The 22,313-nt window shown below is 38.3% G+C and overlaps 1 protein-coding gene across 1 annotated transcript in view; it reads left to right on the top strand.

Moving 5' to 3' along the window:
* Window positions 1–22,313, top strand: part of SMAD3 (SMAD family member 3) — a 166,553-nt gene that overhangs the window by 106,719 nt on the left and 37,521 nt on the right. The gene's annotated exons all lie outside the window — the stretch shown is intronic.

The following is a 22,313-nucleotide window of genomic DNA, read 5'->3' as shown; positions in this document are numbered from 1 at the left end:
TTTAAGTCAAAGAATGAACAAATAGTTACTGAATCCCTAATCTGCAAAAATACTGTTCTGGGTCTTGTGAGGAGGTATAAAGAAGTAGGAAATAAACATCCTTGTCTTTCTGGAATTAAAGTCTAATTGAAATCAAAAGTTATTGAACAATCCAGGTCCTAGATAAATGATGTAGACAAGAGATATCATATTTGTGTACAATAGTCAAGGAAAACTCTTGGGTGCTTTTGGAATTAGATTATAGCCTCTTTAGGGAGTTTACCAAAATAAAATTTAAAAACTAATACAACACAGATTATATTAATTTGTAGTAGTTTCCTAAGTCATCATGCAGTTTATAGTTTTATTTGAGTTTGACACCAATGGATAGACATTGAGTTATTGAAGATCACTATGGGAAGTGAGACCTAGAAAGGTTAAGTGACACAAATATACTAGCTTAAAACATTATAAAATGCTTCCCATCTCTAATGAAATTATTTCTGTAAATCAAGTATCCCCCTTGCCAAGTCCCCTCGATATCTAGGATACCATCCTACCTACAGCTATTCCTTGTTGTTGGTGAAATGAATTTGTTTAAGTGAACCACTAGCCTATGTTCAAGTACAATTGGAAGTCTGTACCACTAAGAAAGAAAACATCCTTATTCATTGTTCCCTTTTCCTCAGGATAACAATGCCAAAGCTTAGTTTGAATATATAGTACATTTCGGCTTCAATTTTTGTGTTTTATGGAAATGTGACTTAGATATGCATGCAAAGTTTGTCAGAAATGGTAATGTGTTTTTGCTCTTGGTGATTCTGGATTGCCTGAATTAGAATTTCACTGAGTGGTGTCCACTGACAACTGGTTTGGTACAACTGCTGCATTTTTATTGGGCTTAGTCGCAGGGTATGAAGAAGTTCGTTTGATGTTATTACTTTGTACAGCAGTAAAACCACACTAATCTTAAAGAGTGGGGCAAGGTGGAAAGATTTATATAGTCAAGAAAGCTGTATTCAAATTTCACACATGTGGCTAAGTTGCTGTGTGACCTTGGTCATGTCATTTGTCTTTTTCTGGACCTAAGTTTCTTCATCTGTGCAATGAAACTGTTGTACTGAGCTGAATGCTAAGGTGCCTTCTACTTCTAACTGTACAGTCCTGTCATCCTTGTCCCTCTTACACACAAAAACAGTAACCTACTCACAGGGACATGAGCATTCAATTTAAAAACAAAGACAAGACTAAAAAGCTGTCCCTGCCCCCAATGAATTTATATTCTAATGAATAATAATATTTTGAACATATAATCTGACACTAAGCTAGTGAAGTAGGTCATCCTGACTATATTATCTCCATTTTATAGGTAAAGAAACTGAGCTATTATATGGTTTGCCTCAGATCCTACAGCTGGGGAATGTCCCAGGTTAGATTTTTGATTTGGTCCTACCCAAACTCAGCATCCTCTCCATCGTGCCATATCACTCCAATTGACTATGTGCAAACTAGAAGAGTTCTTTTGAAAGCTCCAGAAGCACTCTGTGATGGGGAAGGGTCATTCAAGAAGAGTTAGATATTTATTTTCTCCTGTGTTGTCTTGATTCCAAATTTTCCTTTTCACTAGGATTTCTTAGATTCTGTTGCTGTAAAGTATTAACTTTAGTGAATACTTATGCTCAAGGAAGATTTTTCAGCTCTTTAGTCACTGAGATGGCCACTATGCTTTTCTGCTTATAATATTTCTGAAATTGTTTCTCTGCTACAGCAAATGACTCATAATTAAGAAAGTCCTAGCAGTACAATTAGTGACCAGCCTTCTCATCTGCCCTTTTCACCTTTTTTTTTTTCCTTTTTCTCCCCACTTACCCAACTCCTTTAGAGGAATGTCCTGCTTATACTTTTTATTAACTCTTTATGGAAATTTCAAGGTTTGTTTTAATAGAAAGAGGTAGATTTCTCATCATTGACCCCTTTCATTTATTTAACCCAGAAACATTGTGAGAATCTTCTGTATTAAAAAATAAAGGAAGAAAGAAACCTATTCCCCAAACGTGCAGTCTGTCCACAGGAAATGATTCACCCTTTTCCAATTCATTAAAATCTGATTAGGGTCAAGGAGGCAAGAGGCTGGGAATATGTCTTGGGAAAAGAAGGGCAAGTGGGACAGCTCAGTGCCAGAATGATCATTTCTGCTTTGTTGAAGAAAGCAAAAAACCAGAATGAGTAAGAGTCTTGTAATAAGACATGTTTGCATTGGGAAGTGAACAAATATCAAAGTTCTTCACCAGATAAGCCATGTAAAATCATAGTTCTGAGGGACATAATTTCTCAGGTTCTGCCAGATTTCTTTTTTGGTGACTAATAGTAATTTTTAGTTTGGGGTTGGGGGGAGGAGAAGTATTCATTAGGTTGTAGGGGTGGGGGAGAAGTTTTGTATTTAATTCCTATGTGTATCAGGAGACAGCATGTATAGTAGCAGTAGACTTCTGGACCTGGTGGGTTCCATTCCTATCAACTAATTAGCTTTGTTCACCTTGGGCAAATCATTTAATATCTGTGAGCCTCAGTTTTGTCAACTATAAAATGGGGATAATAATAATAATTCCTCTTCCTTCAAAAGGTTATTGTGAGAATCAAACAAAATAATGTATATAAAGTGTTTTATGTATGAATTATCAGAGGATAGAAAGCAGATCTTGGAATCAGGAAAACTGCCTCTGAGTTATACTTGCCTCAGGAAACTCTCTGAAACCAGCAATTGCAGAAAAACCTGGAATTTTTTATACCAATGAAATCATAGGTCTGCTGCAAAACAAAATATATTAAAGAGAAGCATCAGTTAGGGGTGGCTACTGGATATAGTCAGGAAGATCTGAGTTCAAGTTCTGTCTCATATTGTCTAATGCTGGCTGTGAGGCTAAGGCTAACTTATTTAACCTCCTATTACTCTCTTCTCTCCTCTCCTTCAACTCATAAATTGCAAATTATTGCTGAATTGCAAAAGTGAAAAGAATTTCTATCTTGGGAATTTCCCATCCAGATAAAATCCTTTCCTTGATTCCTCTACTTTTAGCCTGTCCCCACTGCGGTCAATCTTCTGCTTAACTGTCCAAATTGGGCTTCCCAAAACCCAGGTCTGACCATGTCATCTTCTATTCAGTAAGTTCCACCTAATTCCCTCTAGGATTAAATATAAAATTCTCTAGTTGATGTTCAGAGCCTTTTATAACCTGACCTCTTTCAACCTTTGCCAGTCTTCTTATGCTGTCCAACCCCACTTCTCCCATGTGCCATACAATCCAGACACTGGTGTCCTTGTCTTCAAACTAGACACTCCACCTCAGGACCTGGGCATTTCCACTGGCTGTTATGCCCAAAATCCCCTCCCTCACCCTCTTCTCTACCTCCCAGAGTCCTTGGCTTCCTTCAAGTCTCAGCTAAAACCCTGCCTCCTACAAGAAACCTTTCTCTATCCTCCTTATTGCTTGATTGTAAAATAGTTATTATCTTGTTGTCTGTCCTATTTGACTGTAAGCTTTTGAGCTGGAACTCTTTCTCTTTCACTTTCTCTATATACAAAACTAGGTGTTTAGTATGTCAGGCACATAGTAGGTGCTTAATAAGTGCCTGTTGACTCCTCTGGGTTTAGGATTAAAATATATATATATATATATATATCTAGATATAGATATAGATATAGATATAGATATAGATATAGATATAGATATATAACATTGAGAATATTGGCCTGTTCATTATGAAACCTGTTTTGGAGTTGAGACTCTCTCCCTGACTAGTTTTGTTGAGCATAGGTAAGTCACATGATTTTTTCAGGCTTTAAATGCTCTCAGTTGTAAACTAGAAGAGCAAATTGGGTAATAGCTACACACTTTTCCAGCTCTACAAATCTATGAGATGAGATGTTATTCCTTTCTGCTGGTCTCTTTTTTTTAATCCTTCAAAGCAAAAACTTTTCTATTCAAACTTTTGAGGCTCAAGGAGAACTTATGCCAGGAATTACAATTGTGTTCCTTCCCATAGGCCAGAATATTGACCTGGAAAAAAAAGAACTTTCATTGCCCTTGTGTAGTGTTGCAAAGCATCTAATCAGTTCCTCCAAAGCACATTGTAAACAACAACAGAACCCTGTAAAGTGTCAGCAATTTTTCACAGCCTTGGGGCAGGATGAAATCTGGACTTGCAGTAGAAAATAAAGAGGTTTTTGCTCCAGCTGAACTTAATTATTGCCTTTTAGACTACCTGTGATAGTTGGAGCATGCAATGAAAGTCCTAGCCAAAGGTTATTTGCCCCAAACTGCTGGGGACATGCCTGGAGCCATAGGACTAAACGTAATCCATAAGAGATGGTTGTTACAGAAGAGATGGAAGGTCAGCTCCACTAGCACAGAATGTTAGAGAGGAATGAGAATGAGCCGACATTCACATTAGAATGAAGTCACTGTAGTGAAGCTTCCAAGAGGCTGGCTAGTGTATTCACATCTTCCATGAATGTGGAACTGGACTCTACTTGGATGTGGTACCTTCCTTTTGAGACCTATAAGTAGTTACTATACACTGATTCACTCCATCTCCTGACTGTTCTGTATTATAAAAAAAACTAAGTGCACAAAGGCAGATTTACTCAGTGGTTTGAGGGTTGCCACAATAAAAGTATCACTCTCTTCCACTAATTACCAGAAATTTTGACCAACTCTTTTGGGAGGTGTGGCGGGTATAGGGAGGGAGAGATTACTATTAAGAAGGGGGAAAAGGGGAAGGAAATCCTCTAACAGGGAAAGTAAGGAAACCCCATGAACGTGGAGCTTGAGAAGGCTAGTCAGAGCTTTGTACTCCAGTCCAGGGACCTGCTTCCCTTCTTTGGGGGCTGTAGCTTATCTAGGGTCCTACCAGGTAGTGAAAAAATACAGTTGGGATTGAAAGAGGATCCCTCAGGTCCCAGGATCATAGACTTAGAAGTAGAAGAGACCTTGAAGGCTATTAAGTTTTAAACTCCTTATTTTGTAGATGAGGAAATAAAGTACAGAGAGATTAAGAGACTTGCTCAGGAACCTATTTTAATAAATGCTTGAGGTTGGACTTGAATTCAGGTCTATGTGACTGTCCAGCACAGTCTATAGTGTAGTAGAAAGAATACTGGACTTGGGGTTACCAAACTTAGCTTCAGTTTCTGATTTTGTTTCCTGGTTATTAACTGTGAGAAAGGGCATGAGGAAAGTGATAATCATTTCCCTCACCTGCAAAATGAAATAGGAATATATGTTCTCTATGCTTCAAACTGTTGCTATGAGGAGTGTTTGTTGTAAGCCCAGGGCTAGACCCCATAAAGGGGGAGAGGGAATAATGTACTTTGGTTGGTTTCATAAAGAACCTGCTAAATCTGGAATTATGCCCAAAAAGTTATCAAAATGTGCATACCCTTTGACCCAGCCATACTACTACTGGGCTTATACCCCAAGGAACTACTAAAGAAGGGAAAGGGACCTGTATGTGCCAAAATGTTTGTGGCAGCCCTTTTTGTAGTGGCTAGAAGCTGGAGGATGAATGGACGTCCATCAATTGGAGAATGGTTGGGTAAACTATGGTATATGAATGTTATGGAATATTATTGTTCTATAAGAAATGACCAACAGGAGAAATACAGAGAGGCTTGGAGAGACTTACATCAATTGATGCTGAGTGAAACGAGCAGAACCAGAAGATCATTATACACTTCAACAATGATACTGTACGAGGATGTATGCTGATGGAAGTGGATTTCTTCAACATAGAGAAGAGCTAATCCAATTCCAATTGATTAATGATGGACAGAACCAGCTACATCCAGAAAAGGAACACTGGGAAATGAATGTAAACTGTTATTTTTACCTTCTGAATCCAATTCTTCCTGTGCAACAAAAAATTCGGTTCTACACACATAAATTGTATCTAGAATATACTGTAATATATTTAACATATATAAGACTGCTTGCCATCTAAGGGAGGGGGTTGGGGGAGGAAGGGAAAAAATCTGAATAGAAGTAAGTGCAAGGGATAATGTTGTAAAAAATTACCCATGCATATGTACTGTCAAAAAATGTTATAATTATAAAATAAAATAAAAATTAAAAAAAAATTAAAAAAAAAAAAAGAACCTGCTAAAATGACACAGGTATCTGTTGCACATGCTTAGATAGCCTCTGGTAGCAGCTGCCTTTTCCCTTTCTCCCTCCCCGTAGCCATTAGGTGCAGTTCACAGGGACTTGAGCAAGCAATCTAGCTGTGAACATGAGCAGTTGGGAGGAATAGCTTCATCCTAGGCCTCTGCATTGGAAAAGAACTCAGTGTATCAGACTGTGATAGGAATGACTTTCTGGGTTACAATTGTGACTTCAAACCTGTTCTCTTTATTTCTTTTAGAATTTTCTGTATATTTTACTTTGCATTTCATAGAACTCTGGCTTAGATTGTTATGCTTTTGTAGGTTAGTGGGAGACCATGCTGAAAGTTGAGCTGTTTCCAGTAGAAGCAATTAAAGTACAAAATCCCATGTTCAGCTTTTCATGAATTGAGCCAAACTATAGCATCATAGAATTTGCTTAAAATTCTTACAGACTTGCTTAGGACACAGTTCTCAAGGGCCAAATTAAACAAAAATAATTTTCTTTTAGTACTCATAGACCTAAGTTTGAGTCCTAGATCTGTGACTTAAGATTTTGTGTTGGAAGGGGCTTATATGATCCTTCTAGTCAAACCCCTTCGTTTTATAGATGAGTAAACTGAGTCCCACCAAAGTAAAGTAACTTGCTCAAGTCAGACAAGTAGGAAGTAACAGACTAGATTTAAAATCAAAACAATATATCCTTTCCCCTGTACCACTGAAGTACTGTAACAAGGCTATTGACTCTAGTGTTGAAAATCCTCCAGTTGAATCCCACATCTGATGCTTGCTATCTATACGAGTTTGAGGAAATTATTTTAACTTCCTTAGATCTTTATGGGATAAAGTACCAGGAGTCAGAAAGACTAATCTTGAGTTCAAATCCAGCCTCAGACACTTTCTAGCTATACAACCCTGAGCACATGGTCACTACTCCTGTATCTTGGCCAAGAAGATCCCAAATGGAGTCATGAAGAGTTGGACGTGACTGAAATGACTCAACAACTACAAAAGTCTTTATTTCTAAATTTTTAAGATGAAGAAGCTGAAGTAGATATCTTCCAGGGATTCCTTTGAGATCTATATTGGTGGTTCTGTGAAGGCTTTTGAGGCTTCAGTTGTTTCATGAATAAAATGGAAAAAAAAAAGACTAGATGATCTGTAAGTTTCCTTTAGGCTTTAAATCATATGTATGGCCACTATTTCTGAAGAAAACTATTCCTGCATATGCTGCTTCTTAGATCAGTGAAATATATTATAAAACCTCAATGAGCTGAAATATACTTGACTAGTGTGCTTGAGCCCCATGCTTGAACTTGGGTCAAAGATTGTGAAAATCAAGAAATCTAGTGAAAATCTAGTAAAACAAGCAGCCTTTGAGACAACAAAGTTTGGACTCAGTTATCAGGGTGATTCCTGATGCAGTTACTAGCAACTCACCTCAGTTTGCTGCCATCTAGTTCCCAAAATTGTTTTCAGACTTCCTCATGGCAATTGTCCCAAGACCTATACAGAGGATGTGGATTCTGCTTACATTAGCACTTTCTCTGCTTTCTATTGACTATCCTAGACCATCCTGTTATCTAGTCCTTACCTCTTATGTTTTTGAAAGTCCTTTGATGTTATAGGTCACTTAGTCTTTCCAACAAACTTGCTTGGTCAATAGGAGAGATGGGATTATCTTTATGTTTCATATGGTATATCACAAAATCTCAGCATTGGGAAGAAGCTCAGTAGCCATCTAGTGCAATCCACTTTCCCCTTCCCCAAAATTATCACTACAAGACAAAGGAGTGGTCATTGAGTCCCCTAACATGGGGGAGCCCGTCATTTCTGTAAGCATTCTATTCTGCCTTTGCATAATTCTAATTACTAGGATGTTTTTCTTGCTACTGAGACTAAATATTCTTCTTTGTCACTTCCCTTGTTTTTTCACATTGGACCTTCTGGGGCCAGAAAGAATAAGACTAATTTTTCTTCCACATCTTCTGCCTTTCAGGCACATACTTGAATTCTTCTCTCTCTTCTCACCCTCCCAAGTTTTTTTTCTTTTGTTTTCAGACCAATTTCTTTAACAGATCATTTTATGAATGAATTAAAAGTAAAGGGCTTCCCCACTCTGGCTGCCCTGCTCTGGGTTTCTTCTACCTTATCAGTTCTCCAATTAAACTCCAAATTAACACTCAGATATAGTCCAACAAGGCAGACATGGTGTGCTGCTCCAGCACTACCCTGGGCTACTTTATCTCCTATCTGCTTTGTCCCTGCTCATGTATCCTTCTTCCCTTTCCCACTTTTCCCATTCCAAATACTCTTTATATTTTGTCGTCTTCTATTAGATATAAGCTCCTTGAGAATAAGAACCACTGTGTTTTCTTATTTTTGTATTTCTAGTGCTTAGTACAGTACCTGACATATGATGCTTAATTATTATTCACTCTCTATCATCTGTCTCTCCATCCATCTATCTATCGATCTACTCATCCATTCATCTTTCTACAACATAATTATCATCTTATTTTTGAAAGCTATATTTTTCTTTATGTAGTCCAAGACTGTATTAGTATTTTTTGACTAATTGATTGATTGGCTGATTAGTATATCACACTGATAATTCATGGAGTTGGCTGCTGTTCAGTTGTGTCCAGTTCTTTTGCTGACCCCATTTGGGATTTTCTTTCTTTTTTTTTTTTTTTTAATAATATGTTTAGCTTGGCAAATTTCTCATTTTATTCTTACAGTAACTTTAGGAGTTAGGTGCCACTCTTATCTTCAATTTATAGATTATAATATGAAATTACAGATTATAAAATGTATATATATTATATTATATTATATATTATACTATTATCAATTAAATTTAGCAATAATGTTCCTATGTGTTTTCCTTTTAGGATATCTTTTTTTATTTATTATATATATTTTTTATAATATTATCCCTTGTATTCATTTTTCCAAATTATCCCCCCCCTCCCTCTACTCCCTCCCCCCGATGACAGGCAATCCCATATATTTTATATGTGTTACAATATAACCTAGATACAATACATGTGTGTAAATACCATTTTCTTGTTGCACAATAAGCATTAGATTCCGAAGGTACATGTAACCTGGGCAGACAGATATTAGTGCTAACAATTTACATTCACTTCCCAGTGTTACTTCTCTGGATGTAGCTACCTCTGTCCATCATTGATCAACTGGAAGTGAGTTGGCTCTTCTTTATGTTGAAGATTTCCACTTCCATCAGAATACATCCTCATACAGTATTGTTGTTGAAGTGTACAGTGATCTTCTGGTTCTGCTCATTTCACTCAGCATCAGTTGATGTAAGTGTCTCCAAGCCTCTCTGTATTCCTCCTGCTGGTCATTTCTTACAGAGCAATAATATTCCATAACCTTCATATACCATAATTTACCCAACCATTCTCCAACTGATGCACATCCATTCAACTTCCAGTTTCTAGCTACAACAAAAAGAGCTGCCACAAACATTTTGGCACATATAGGTCTCTTTCCGCTCTTTAGTATTTCTTTGGGATATAAGCCCAGTAGTAGTACTGCTGGGTCAAAGGGTATGCACAGTTTGATAACTTTTTGGGCATAATTCCAGATTGCTCTCCAGAATGGCTGGATTCTTTCACAACTCCACCAGCAATGTATCAGTGCCCCAGTTTTCCCACATCCTCTCCAACATTCATCATTATTTGTTCCTGTCATCTTAGCCAATCTGACAGGTGTGTAGTGGTATCTCAGAGTTGTCTTAATTTGCATTTCTCTGATCAGTAGTGATTTGGAACACTCTTTCATATGAGTGGATATAGTTTCAATTTCTTCATCTGAGAATTATCTGTTCATATCCTTTGACCATTTATCAATTGGAGAATGGTTCGGTTTCTTATAAATTAGGGTCAGTTCTCTATATATTTTGGAAATGAGACCTTTGTCAGAACCTTTGCTTTTAAAAATATTTTCCCATTTGGGATTTTCTTGACAAATATACTTGAGTGGTTTGCCATGTCCTTTTCCAGCTCATCTTACAGATGAAGAAACTGAGATAAATGTGGTTAAGTGACTTGTCCAGGGTCACACATTAGTAAATGTCAGATCACATCCTGACTCCAGGCCTATTGCTCTGTCTATTATGCCACCTAGCTGTACCATCCCTGAGTTAGCATTCCACTAAAATCCTTCCCTCTAACCATGCCTTCCCCATTTGTCAATTTTTTGATCTCTGTTAAATATTATATTATTATGTTCTAGTGTCAAGGTCTTTTGTGGATCTTGATTCTGTGATTTGTTGTGCTAACTGTGCCTCTCAGTTTTGTGTCTTACACAATTTTAATGGCCTTGTTATCGATACTTTTATCTAAGTCATTGATAAAAAATATTAAAATCATACCTGACCAGTAGGTACCTGAATCCTAAACTGGACCCCTGCTTCCAAGTTGATATTAATGACTAGTTCCAGGCATCCAACCTTTATTACATCCCCTTATAGCCTAGCTTATATGTCTTATTTTTTAAATAATGGTATGAGATACAGTAAAAGTTCTTTGCTAAAAAATCCACAGAAATGATATCCCTAGTCTTCCTATGATCCACCAGTTTAATAAACTTGTCAAAAGCAAATAAATCTGGCATGACTTGCTCTTACAGAAATCATGCAGACTCTTACCTTCTGTCTGTGACCTTTCAAATATCACTGGCAGTGGTTGAGGTCTTACAGTTCTTTGAGTACTCAAAAATAGATTTCCAACTGGGCTGCATGATTAATCTATATCAGCTAGGCTTAAAAAAATGGAAAAAACCTCAGGCTCAGGGACATTGTCATTTGCCCAATGTCACACAGTTGGTAAATTGGTAGAACTAGAATCCAGCTCTTCAGAATATTGGTTCAGTGCTCAGGTGATCTTCAATCATGAGAATGACTTATCAATGGTGTTCTAATGATTTCAGTTACTTAAAGTGGGGGGAGGAGAGCAGGCATTAAATCACATTTTAGAATTTTGAATTTGTGGAGTATGTGTGTGTGTAAGGGGGTAAATGATTTTCAATTAGTTGCTTTATCTGTAAAATATGAAGGTTGGACAAAATGATCTCTAGTATTTTCTAGCTTTAAGTTCATGTGCTAATCAGTTAACCAGAGAACTATTCCTGAGTATTAGGTTAATTAAGGATTATTGTGCCTATATATCATTTGTGACCAAGCATGAAAGTGAGCAAGTAAACATTTCTATGAAAGATGTGGAGGCAGTACCTCAGTTATCTCATCTCCCTGTAGCACAGATAAAAGAAATAATGGTTGGGAAATCTAGAATAGACTGGCTATGCATAAGAGCCACATGTGAAAGGAGGAGAGCACCCCTTAAGTACCTTTGAGATGGTTCAGCCCTCTTGGAAGTCAGCTAAGTGAGTAATGATTCCCTAAACCCAAATTGAAATCACTTAAGCATTGCTTTGGATTTGGCCAGGAAAAACAAAGAGCCCAACACCAAATTCAGGAGTAACAAATTACAGAGTAAAACAAGTATCTTGCAAGTGAAGGAGTTCTGGGAAAACTAGGGACCTACTTTTTATTTTTGTCTCTGAAGAAAAACTGGGTAGTATACAATTAATGAGGGCAAGACAAAATGTTGGATTCAAAACTAGGTATGGCCCAAGGCATCATTAGCAGCAAACATTCACTGGAGTTCATATGTGTATGTTTATGTGTTTATGTGTGTACATGGACTCACTGGAGGTTTATTTCTGCACCTTGAGTAACTGAACTTAAATGTCCTGGGGGAAAATATAAAGATGCTGAACACTTGGGGCTGGAGAGGGGAGAAGAATAAAACATTCAGCTTTTCAGCTTAGAGTCTGTGCTTTTCGATGGTCATCTTTTACCCAGTTCTTGCATGGATACCAGGATAGTAGATGCTTTATCCAAATTGTCTTCCAAAGCCTGGAGTCCATATGTTTGCTCATTAAAAACAGAAGCCACAGCACTCAACAAGGGGTCAGCAGTTACTTGCTTGATTTTTATCAGGTTCAGGGTCAATTAAGTACTGTTTGTTTCATTAACTACTTGGAGGGCCCAGCCCCCCCCCAAAAAATTAGCTCTCTTCAAGGTAATAGGAACCTTGCATTGAGTAGAATATATGGATCTGTGCACATATGTGTGTGCATATACAAACACATACACATGTACATTTTCAGGGATGTACTAGAACCTAGCATTTGCAATCAGTTGTTAAATTTCCAGCATGAGCAGCTCATAAGTAGGCAAACGCTACAAATCATGGCTTAATTTGTTATTTTGTTGATTATCTAGACTTAAGAAAGTGATGGAGAAAACAATAATAATAATATAGATTAAATTTAAAATGTGTCACAAATACGTGTTGGAGTACATGTCCATCTCCCAACCTCATCCCCCTTGTGAATTGGTGGTTGAACATTTGCTAATAGCTTCTTTTACTAAAATTTGCATTGGATAGAAATTGATTTCATTTCCACATCTTTAGTTCTCTTCTTACTAGTAATAAATTAGGCATTTAGAGCAACATTTTTTATATAAGAGAATTCATTATACTACAGGACTCTGGTCACAGTGTACACTGAACTCTACTCATGATGGAGAGGAAGCTCACAATCAAAGCAATCCAGATGCAGAATCCGAAGCAATCATAAATATTTGGAGCTAGGAGGAATTTCACAGGGCCTCTAGCCCAGAGGCAGCTAGGTGGTACAATTTATAGGGCTGTAAGCCTAGAGTCAGAAAAGTTGAGTTCAAATTCAGTCTTTGACACGTATAGACTATATGATCCTAAGTAAGTCATGTAACTGTTGCCTAGCTCAGTTTCCTTATCTATGGCATCTACCTTCCAGGGTTATCCCAGAGATAATATTTGTAAAATGCCTAGCCCAGTGTCTGGCACATGGTAGGTATGTGTATGTATATCCATATATATCTAAGAATTTGAATTCCAAGTTCTCTCCCTTTCCTTCTTCCCCTGCCCATTGAGAAAGCTAGCAAATTACTATCTATTATATATGTGAAGTCATGCAAAACATATTTCCTTATTAACCGTATTGCAAAAAAGGATGAAAAATAAGTGAAAAAATATGCTTTATTATGCATTCTGAGTTCATCAGTTCTCTCTCTGGAGGTGGAGAACATTGTTCATCATAAGTCCTTTGGAATTGTCTTAGTAGATGCTTCATAAATGTTTACTGACAAACTGACCTCCTCTCACTTAGACCTAGTTTCCTTATCTTTAAAGTGAGATCTTGTAACAGAGATGGCCTCTGAGGTCCCATTTAGCTCTAAGCCTCTGATCCTATGCCCCTATGATAATATTTGTTCATTGAACAGTCTCCTACTAGTCTGAAAAAGTTAAGAGTCTCCTTCAAGTCCTGAGTCACAGAGACAGACGTGTTTTCTCCCAGGGAGAATTGAGCTTTGGTTGCCAGCGGGGCATGTGGGCCGCATAACTTAGCATTACTCATGATGGATGAGTAGCTAGTTTATTTCACTTGGGTAAAAGATCCATGAGCAAAGCATGATTAGAAAGAGCTCGGGGCTCTCAGAGGGAGGGAATCGGAGTTTTTCTATCTTTGGACAAACCCCTCTATCTCCCAAGGCTTTTCTTTCCTTGTCTGTAACAGGAGGGACTCAGATGCTATGGATTTTTATTCCAGTTTTCAAATACTGCCATTATGTAAATATCCTTTCTGCAAGGGGTGAAGTGAGTGGGGAATATTTCTTTTAAATATAAAAATTGAGACTTGGTTTACTGAAGGATAGAAAAAATTCAGGAATACTCTTACATGAGCGATTATCAGTAAATTGTGAAAGGGCTTTTACAAACTCCAGAATCTCACCTTTTATAGAAAGAAGCTAATAACCTTGTTAAGATGCCAGAAGCAAAATGTGAAAAAAGAAGAGGGAAAAGGAGGAACTATCGTGACACACCTGCCTTTAGAACAGATGGCTTTCTTTGTGCCCTGTGAATTTATACAACTTCTGTATGGAAGAACACAGAAGTATTGATTCGAATTTCTGAAAACCACCACCAATATTTTTGCTCTTTGAAAGAAGTCATCTCCTTTTCCCCCTTTTAAAATGAAGTTTGTTTGTTGAATTTACCATAGAGTTTCTTAAACTTTATTTTAACATAGCTTTGGACAGTCTGGTGAAGTCTATGCATCCCTCCTCAAAATGATGTTTCCCTGCATAAGATGAAATTCATAGAATTTCAAAGGAAACCAACTGTGTAAGATACAGTTACCAGTACATTAAAAAAAATAAGAAATAAACAGATTAAGAACCCTTGCCCTAAAATCTCCATCTGATGTCTCATTGTATATTTTGGCAAGCTGTGCCAAAGGATAAAAGCTTGAGTATCATGAGCCTTAAATGACCTGTTGTTTGCCAGCTAAGTATGGGGAGGCATATCACCAGAAGGTTGGGTACCTCATTAGTGAGATTCCTCACTTATTCTCGGTGAAGAACTTTTGTGAAGACTATTCTATGAAATTATGGAGGGTTTGTAGTTCAGGTAGATGAAGAAGCAACTCCTAATCCTGAAAGCCCTAGAATAGGAGTCAAAGGTCTCATTAGCAGTTTACCTATAGCCTTGCTCAGTCTTAGTTTCCTCATTTGTAAAATGGAAGAGAACAAGATTAGACGATCTCAAAGATCTCCTTTTCTCTCAAAATGTTTACTCCCTCTTTAAATCTTTCCAAAACACTTTGTCTGGAGCCCTTCTTTGCCACATCACATTCTACCTTGTATTAAACTTAGCTTGATGTGATATTGTATGATATAATCTCCCTGAAAGGAGTGACTCTTGGTTTTTTCCCTATCACTTAAAACTGTGTCTTGCATAGAGCAGGTGCTTCATATTTGTTTGTTGGCGTGAGTTTATAAGTTGCATAAGAATTATAGTCTTCTTGTCTTTTATGTTTTTGGACTAGAAGCAGAATTCTATATCTCCACCACCAGATTGGCTCTATTTCTGAATAACTTTTAACTCTTGCCAAACATCATTATCTTCCAGAAAGAATGAAGAATTCTCAACAATAAGAATGCACAACTGAATGATGTGCATGCTATAAAGATATTATGAACTAGAAGACTGAGAACCTTAATGGTCAAGGGTTTTCACCAATACTACAAAACTAGAAATTATTTCCTTATTCTTCTCCCTCTCTGCTGTGCTATCCAATAAAAATAACTAGCTTTTATAACATGTTATGGTTTAGGAAGTACTTTAAAAAAGTCATCTCATCTTATACTTTCTTTCCCCAGGATGAGGGTATTACTACTTAACCCATTTTACATTTGAGGAAACTGAATCAGTGTTTAGGTGACTGGCTAGGTCACAGCTAGTAAATATCTGAGGTCACATTTGAAACCAGGTTTTCCTAGTTTCAGATTCTGCACTTTATTTACTGCACCACCTAGCTGCCTGCTAATTCATTGATCTGCAAAGAAGGAAAAAAGAATCAAAAAAAGTAAGCATGACATAGTAAGACCTTAAGTGACACAGTGGCAGGCCTAGAGTCAGGAAGACTGAATTCAAATCTGGCCTTTGATGCTTATTAGCTCTGTGAACTTGGGCAAATCGTGTAATCCTGCTTGCCTCAGTTTCCTCACCTGTAAAATAAAATAGAAGCAAATGGCAAATCATTCCAACATCTTTGCCAAGAAAACCCCAAATGGGGCTATGAAGAGTGGGAGCTGACTGAAAATGACTGAACCATTAAAATATTTTAGTATTTTTTAAAGTAATATTTGGTCATACCTTATAGTAATTTATTTACTTATCAAAGATTTTCTTGGATGATAGGTCTGCTCTGAAACTGCTTCAAAGCCTTTCCCTTGGCTCCAATATTAAAGAATTTTAGGATTAAAGATTCAGAGCTGAAAGGGACCTTAAAGTTCATCCAGTTCACTTCCTTAAGTACTTATAGATAAGGAAACTGAGACCTAAAGATATGAGGGAACTTACAAGTGGGAGTTGAATCTGGGTTCTGTTTCCAACTTAATTTTTCTTTCTGTAATACTAAACATATAAAATGTTTTGAGTCACATTTCAAATGACCATGGGTAACTTAGTAATCCTCATTTCATCACTGATAGCATAGGTCAGCTGGTGAAGCCAAACATAGCTTTGAAGGACAATTATTTATCCCTTTTCTTTCTCTCTCCCCTTCCTCAATCCCTCTGGAGAGGGGCCCAGTAGACTCCACCTTCACCATCTGCTTTGGACTGTGTGGTGTTTCCACATCCTTGGCTGCTGGTCTTACCACCATTTTGGGACACTTTACAGGTCCCAGTTGGAGCCAATGGGAGGAAACCTAATTTCCTGCCACAGGAAATGGTCCGGCTGGTGGAGAATATCTTGAAGGATTAAAACCTCCTTTTAAAGGAGCTTGAGGGAGTTGCTGGAGAAAGACTCTGGAAGGAGAGATTGAGCCAGGAAGCCACTGGGTGTGGGAAGAGGTCTTGGTCACTAGTGGCAGGAAGCCCAAAGTTTGGTTAACTGGATAGCTCCCAGGGGTGGAGGTGGGAGGATGGGAAGTAAGGGTTGGGGAAATATCACTATTAAGACCCAGAAGCTTTGTGCACTAGAGAAAGAATGAGGAGGAGGTGAAGATTGATCATAACTCAGACATCTCTGTGGCAGACCATGCTTATAATATCATTAGTAAGGTATTGCCTTATTTATGGCTTTTATTTAAAATGGGCTTATTCCTCTACAGCCTTGGGAGTGTATAAAGAATGCATCAATTAAATTAAATCCAGCCACTGAAACTTCCAATTTGTTACAGTTTTTTAGAGTGCTTATTGTTTTTCATGGATGAGGGGGAATGTAGCGAAGAGAGAACCAGGATCACTGTTGGCTCTGAGGATCACAAGACCCAGAGGAAAAAGAAAGTGCTAACTTAGGAGGCCTGAAACCCCTTTCCCTGGAGATCATCAATAACAAAAGAAATCTTCTTTTCCCTGTTACCTTTGCTTATATTTCTGCCTGAATGCAGGGGAATAGACTAACTGACTTTTAGAAGTGTTCTTTGATCTTGGTTATAAAATTCCGATTAATAGTGTTCCCCACCTTCTCTGCCATAGACTAGAAACTATAACAAGCAATTTGGAGTAAGAATAGTGGGAGGAATACAGCTTTGAAAATCAGATCCCTCATCATACTACTGTGTGATTAGAAGCACTCCACACAAGTTTCAGCTTCTGTTTCCTTATTTGTGAAATGGGGGAACTAAAGCCTCCCTTCTATGATATAGGCTTGTTATAAAAAAACATAGGTCAACCTGTGTGAAAGTTCTTAAAAAGTTGGAAAAACCCTACAAATATAAAGCATTATTATTTTTTTCCGACCACATATCTTGATTATCAGTGGTGCAGTGAGAGGTAGAAATAAGCAGTGTAATAACCTGCTGGAAAGGATAGGAGTCAGGAGGTCTGTGCTCTTGTCCTAACTCTGCTTCTATTTACCTGCTGTATGGTTCAGCAAGATGGTACCATTGTTAAAAAAAGACTGGACCTAGAGTCAGGAAGATTCTGAGTTTAAATCTGTCCTCAGACACTTAATAGCTGTGTGACCCCGAGCAAGTCACTTAACCCTGTTTCCCTCAGTTTTCTCATCTGTACAATCAGCTGGAAAAGGAAATGGCAGGCCATTTTAAATGTCATTGCCAAGAAAACTATACATAGAGTTAAGGAGAGTTAGACATGACTGAACAGCCACACCAGTTGTGTAAATGTCATGTCCAGAGTGAGGATGTGGTGCAATTTTAAACTGTGAAGCCATGTCAGGGGAGGGTCAGTCAAACAGATCAAGCACATTCAGCCTAGATACTGGGTTGATACATGTCTTGACATATTTAAAGTGTTCTCATGGGGAAAAGGGATTAACTTTTTCTTGTATGGTCCCAGATAGTAGAGCCAAGAACACTGGAAGTTTGCTGAGATAGACTTTGGCCATGTGAAATGTAAAATGGGTCACCCTAGGAAGCAAGTATCCTATCACTGGAGATTTTCAAAAAGAAACAGTACATGCTCCTTGTTAGGGTGAACCATATGACCTCTCAGGACTCTTTTCAATTCTGAGATTCTAAACTGTTTTTTGAGTTTGAAACATTGACTGGCTGGGTGACCATGGGCAAACAACCTAATTCCTTAGTGCTTCAGGTAACTCTTTGAGACTAGAAGTTTTAAACAAGTTACTGATCTGCATTAGTGGAGACATACGAGAACCTGTGATTTCATTAACATGGGTACAACTTCTGCTGAGATACACCAGAGCTCATTGCTCCATTCTTATCCAGTTCAGTTCTTGTGCATCTCTTTCTATGGGTCTGTCCAGTCATTGTCTTTTTTGCAGAAGAGAATTGGAGAATTAATCCTTCAATTTTGAAGGACTTAGTCCTTTTAGTTATGAATTCCATGAGGATCTGCTGTCCGGAATGGTGAATGCTTCTCCGCACTGCAGCTAGACCTGCTCTTTATTTTGCTCCCCTCTGCACCATCCCCTTCCAGCCAACTCTTTTTAGTCTCTAGTCTTACCCTGCTCCCCCATCCTCGAGTTCTGGAACAAAACAAGATTTCTATTGCTACAGGAAAGGGTGGGTCAATCTACTCACCTATGGTGCCACTCACCATTTCTGTAACTTTCCAAACCAAAATACCCTTTCCTGGATACCACTCCCAAAGATCTGACACCTTCCTGTAAGAGAATTGAAGTTCCCTGAGGGTAGGGAACAGGAAAACTTTTGTATCCCCAGGGCTTAGATCTAGTGCTTGGCACACTATATGATTGCTTAATAAATACTTTTTCATTTATTCATTATTTATTCACTCATTTCCTGGTTAGCATAACACTCATATCTAGCATCCTTAGTTCTTGATCCATAACTGACCCACCTCCTGTTCCGGTCATATATATGTATGTATGTATGTGATGATGATTTCTTTTGCCAGTTATCGTATGCATGTCATTATTTGTAGCATGATCAGTTACACCTATTTGTCTTTTTTGATTGCCCCTTGGCTCATATTTTGGGTTCCCTACAATATGATGCCATATTGAACCACTGAAATAATATTGGTGATCAAACAACAAGCCTTTGTGACAGGAGAGCAGCTTGTATCATTGGAACCAATAAAACAGATAAAGACTCAATTTCTCTTCCATTAAGACCCAAGGATTCTTTATTGGAAGGATATAAAGCATGTACCAAGGGCTGATGGCTCTGTTTGATCTTCCTTTTTTTTTTTTTTTTTTTTTGCACTATCTCTCTGCCCCTTGGAAAGGCAAGATCCATTTGCACTCTCTTTCCTTCCTTCCCTATCCTACTCTTTCTCATGATTTTCTTAAAAAACATTTTTTATAAAGTACTAAGTACATTAACTCCTCCTCCTCCCCACTTTCAGGACTGGTGCTATTAAGTTCTCCCTCTAAGAAGTTTTTCTGGGACCTGCTTCTTCCAACTTGCTCCCCCCTTTTTCATTGTGTAGACTTTGTAAGCAGGTACCAGGCATTCAAGGAACAATCAACTGTCCCCCCACAGGGAGGTTGCAGCTGTCCATCCAACTATTTTCTCAGGCTACTGTCATAATCCAAAAAGCAAATGTGCTGGTCAGTTGCCCTAATCCATGTGCTGAACTGGTGCTTTTTAAAGAGAATGGGATGGACTGAGTACTCCAACCTCTTACCAAGTGCACACTCCATGAGTGGCAACCATATGATTGGAAGAACTCTACTATTGTGATTTGGTCATATTCACATTTCTTAGTCTGTCCATCATCATCATGTCTGAAGTATTCACAGACCTCCTCCCCGGTCTGAGATTTTTATTGTCCAGCAGAGATGGTGTGTACTTGTGTCTTCCAGGACTATTGAAATAAGATAACAATTGCAACTCATGCTTCTATAAGCTTTAAGGTTTCCAGAGTGCTTTTACAAATAGTATCTCCTTTTATATTTGTAACAACTCTGGGCTGTAGATACTGTTTCTCCTCTTTTATAGATAAAGATAGAGGCAAACAGAATATAAATGATTTGCCAAAGATCCTATAGCAAGTGAGTTTCTGAGGACTAGATTTGAACTCAGATATTCTTGACTCCAGTTCTAGGGCTCAAGATAACAGCTAAGTAGAGAAGGGGAGACTTTGCTGGGCCTAGAGTCAAGAAGACTCGTCTTCCTGAGCTCAAAACTGCTCACAGATACTTATTAGCTGTGTGACCCAGTGCAAGTCATGTCCCCATTTACCTCAGTTTCCTCATCTGTAAAATGAGCTGGAGGAGGAAATAGAAAACGGTTTGTATATCTTTGTCAAGAAACCCAGATAAGATCATGAAGAGTCAGACATGACTGAAAACCAACCATCAATAACCCCACAAATGTGGAAAAATAAAATATATATTATTATTATGTTACATGTATTTATATATTTTATTCAGGTATTTTTCAGTCACACACATAATTTTTATATGTACAATTTTTTCAGTTAAAGTTTTTAGAGAGCAGAAGCCACGTCTCACAATTGATTCATTCCTGAATCTATTATTTGTGTCTCTTGCACATAATGTACGTGTGTGTGTGTGAGAGAGAGAGAGAGAGACAGAGAGAGACAGAGACACTCAGAAAGAGAGAGAGACAGAGACAGAGACAGAGATACACACATAGAGAGAGACAAAGACAAAGAGAGAGAGGGGTGGGACAGAGGCAGAGAGAGAGAGAGGGGGAGAGAGAGAGACAGAGACAGAGACACACAGAGAGAGACAGAGACAGAGACAGAGATACACACATAGAGAGAGACAAAGACAAAGAGAGAGAGGCGTGGGACAGAGGCAGAGAGAGAGAGGGGGAGAGAGAGAGACAGAGACAGAGACACACAGAGAGAGACAGAGACAGAGATACACACATAGAGAGAGACAAAGACAAAGAGAGGAGTGGGACAGAGGCAGAGACAAAAGGGAGGGAGGGAGGGAGCGAGGGAGGGAGGGAGGGAGGGAGGAAGGGAGGGAGGGAGAGAGAGAGAGAGAGAGAGAGAGAGAGAGAGAGAGGGGGGGGGGGAGGGGGGAGAGGGAGAGAGACAGAGACAGAGATACACATATAGAGACAAAGACAAAGAGAGAGAGAGGGGTGGGACAGAGGCAGAGAGAAAAAGAGGGGGGAAAGAGGGGGAGAGAGACAGAGAAACAGAGTGTGTGTGTGTATGGGGGCGGTGTTCTGTCCTCCTTACAAAGCTGACCACTCAGGTGGGCCCTGCTCTGGCTTGGAGTTGTTAAGAGGAATGTGTATTTGCCACTAATAATAACAGAAAGAAGCAAAGAGTTACCCACAGTCTAAAAATAGGATTTCTCACACACCCCTCCATCCCCCCAACCTTTCATTGGATCTGGGCCTTCTGGTAAGGGTGGGATTTGGATGTTGTTAGAACAGACTTCTCAATGATAGAAGAGCCTTGTTTCATCTTGTTTTAAAGGCACAATGAGTCACCACTGTTTTGTTGAGATCAAAGTAACCATGCGCCTTTGGACAGCTGGGATAGCCAGAAGTGTTTGGTCACAGGTCGGAACAGCTTTTATGGCTAAATTACCAAACATAACCCATTCACAGGAGGAAGGAAGGGGCTGATTATCTGTGGGATTTTAAGCCTGACAGAAATGACCAAGGGGAAACAATGGTGTCTTGTTTGGAATCCCTTACTCTCATTCTTCCTCTGAGGATGTCCCCTTTGCTTCCCAAGCCTTTCTCAGGGATTGCAGAAGGAATATAAAATTTTGTTATCAAATTGACTCAAAAAATCTTCAACATGATAGCCACTTTTGTTTGATATTTATTGTGAATGTTTTTAAATAAAAAAAATTAACTGATCAACCTCTACCACAGAATTAAATCATATGTATTTGAGTGTTGTAATTAATACACAGTAAATTCTTGGAGTAAGAAGTGTGGCACTTTGTTGATTGAGACTTAAAGACACCATTTGTACTTTGTTATTTTTGGAATGTGGAAGCTTTTTATTATTTTCTTTAAAAAATTTTTTTGGTTTATTTGAATGACCTTTGGCAAATTCTGGGCCTCAGACTTCTTATCTGTAAAATGAAAGTCTTGGACAAGATTATCTCTAAAATCTCCTCCAGTGCTGCTGTTGTAG

This window comes from Sminthopsis crassicaudata, chromosome 2, assembly GCF_048593235.1.
Source record: "Sminthopsis crassicaudata isolate SCR6 chromosome 2, ASM4859323v1, whole genome shotgun sequence".
NCBI lineage: Eukaryota > Metazoa > Chordata > Mammalia > Dasyuromorphia > Dasyuridae > Sminthopsis > Sminthopsis crassicaudata.
Note: the sequence above shows the minus strand (reverse complement) of the source record. Positions and strands in the feature narration are given on the sequence as shown.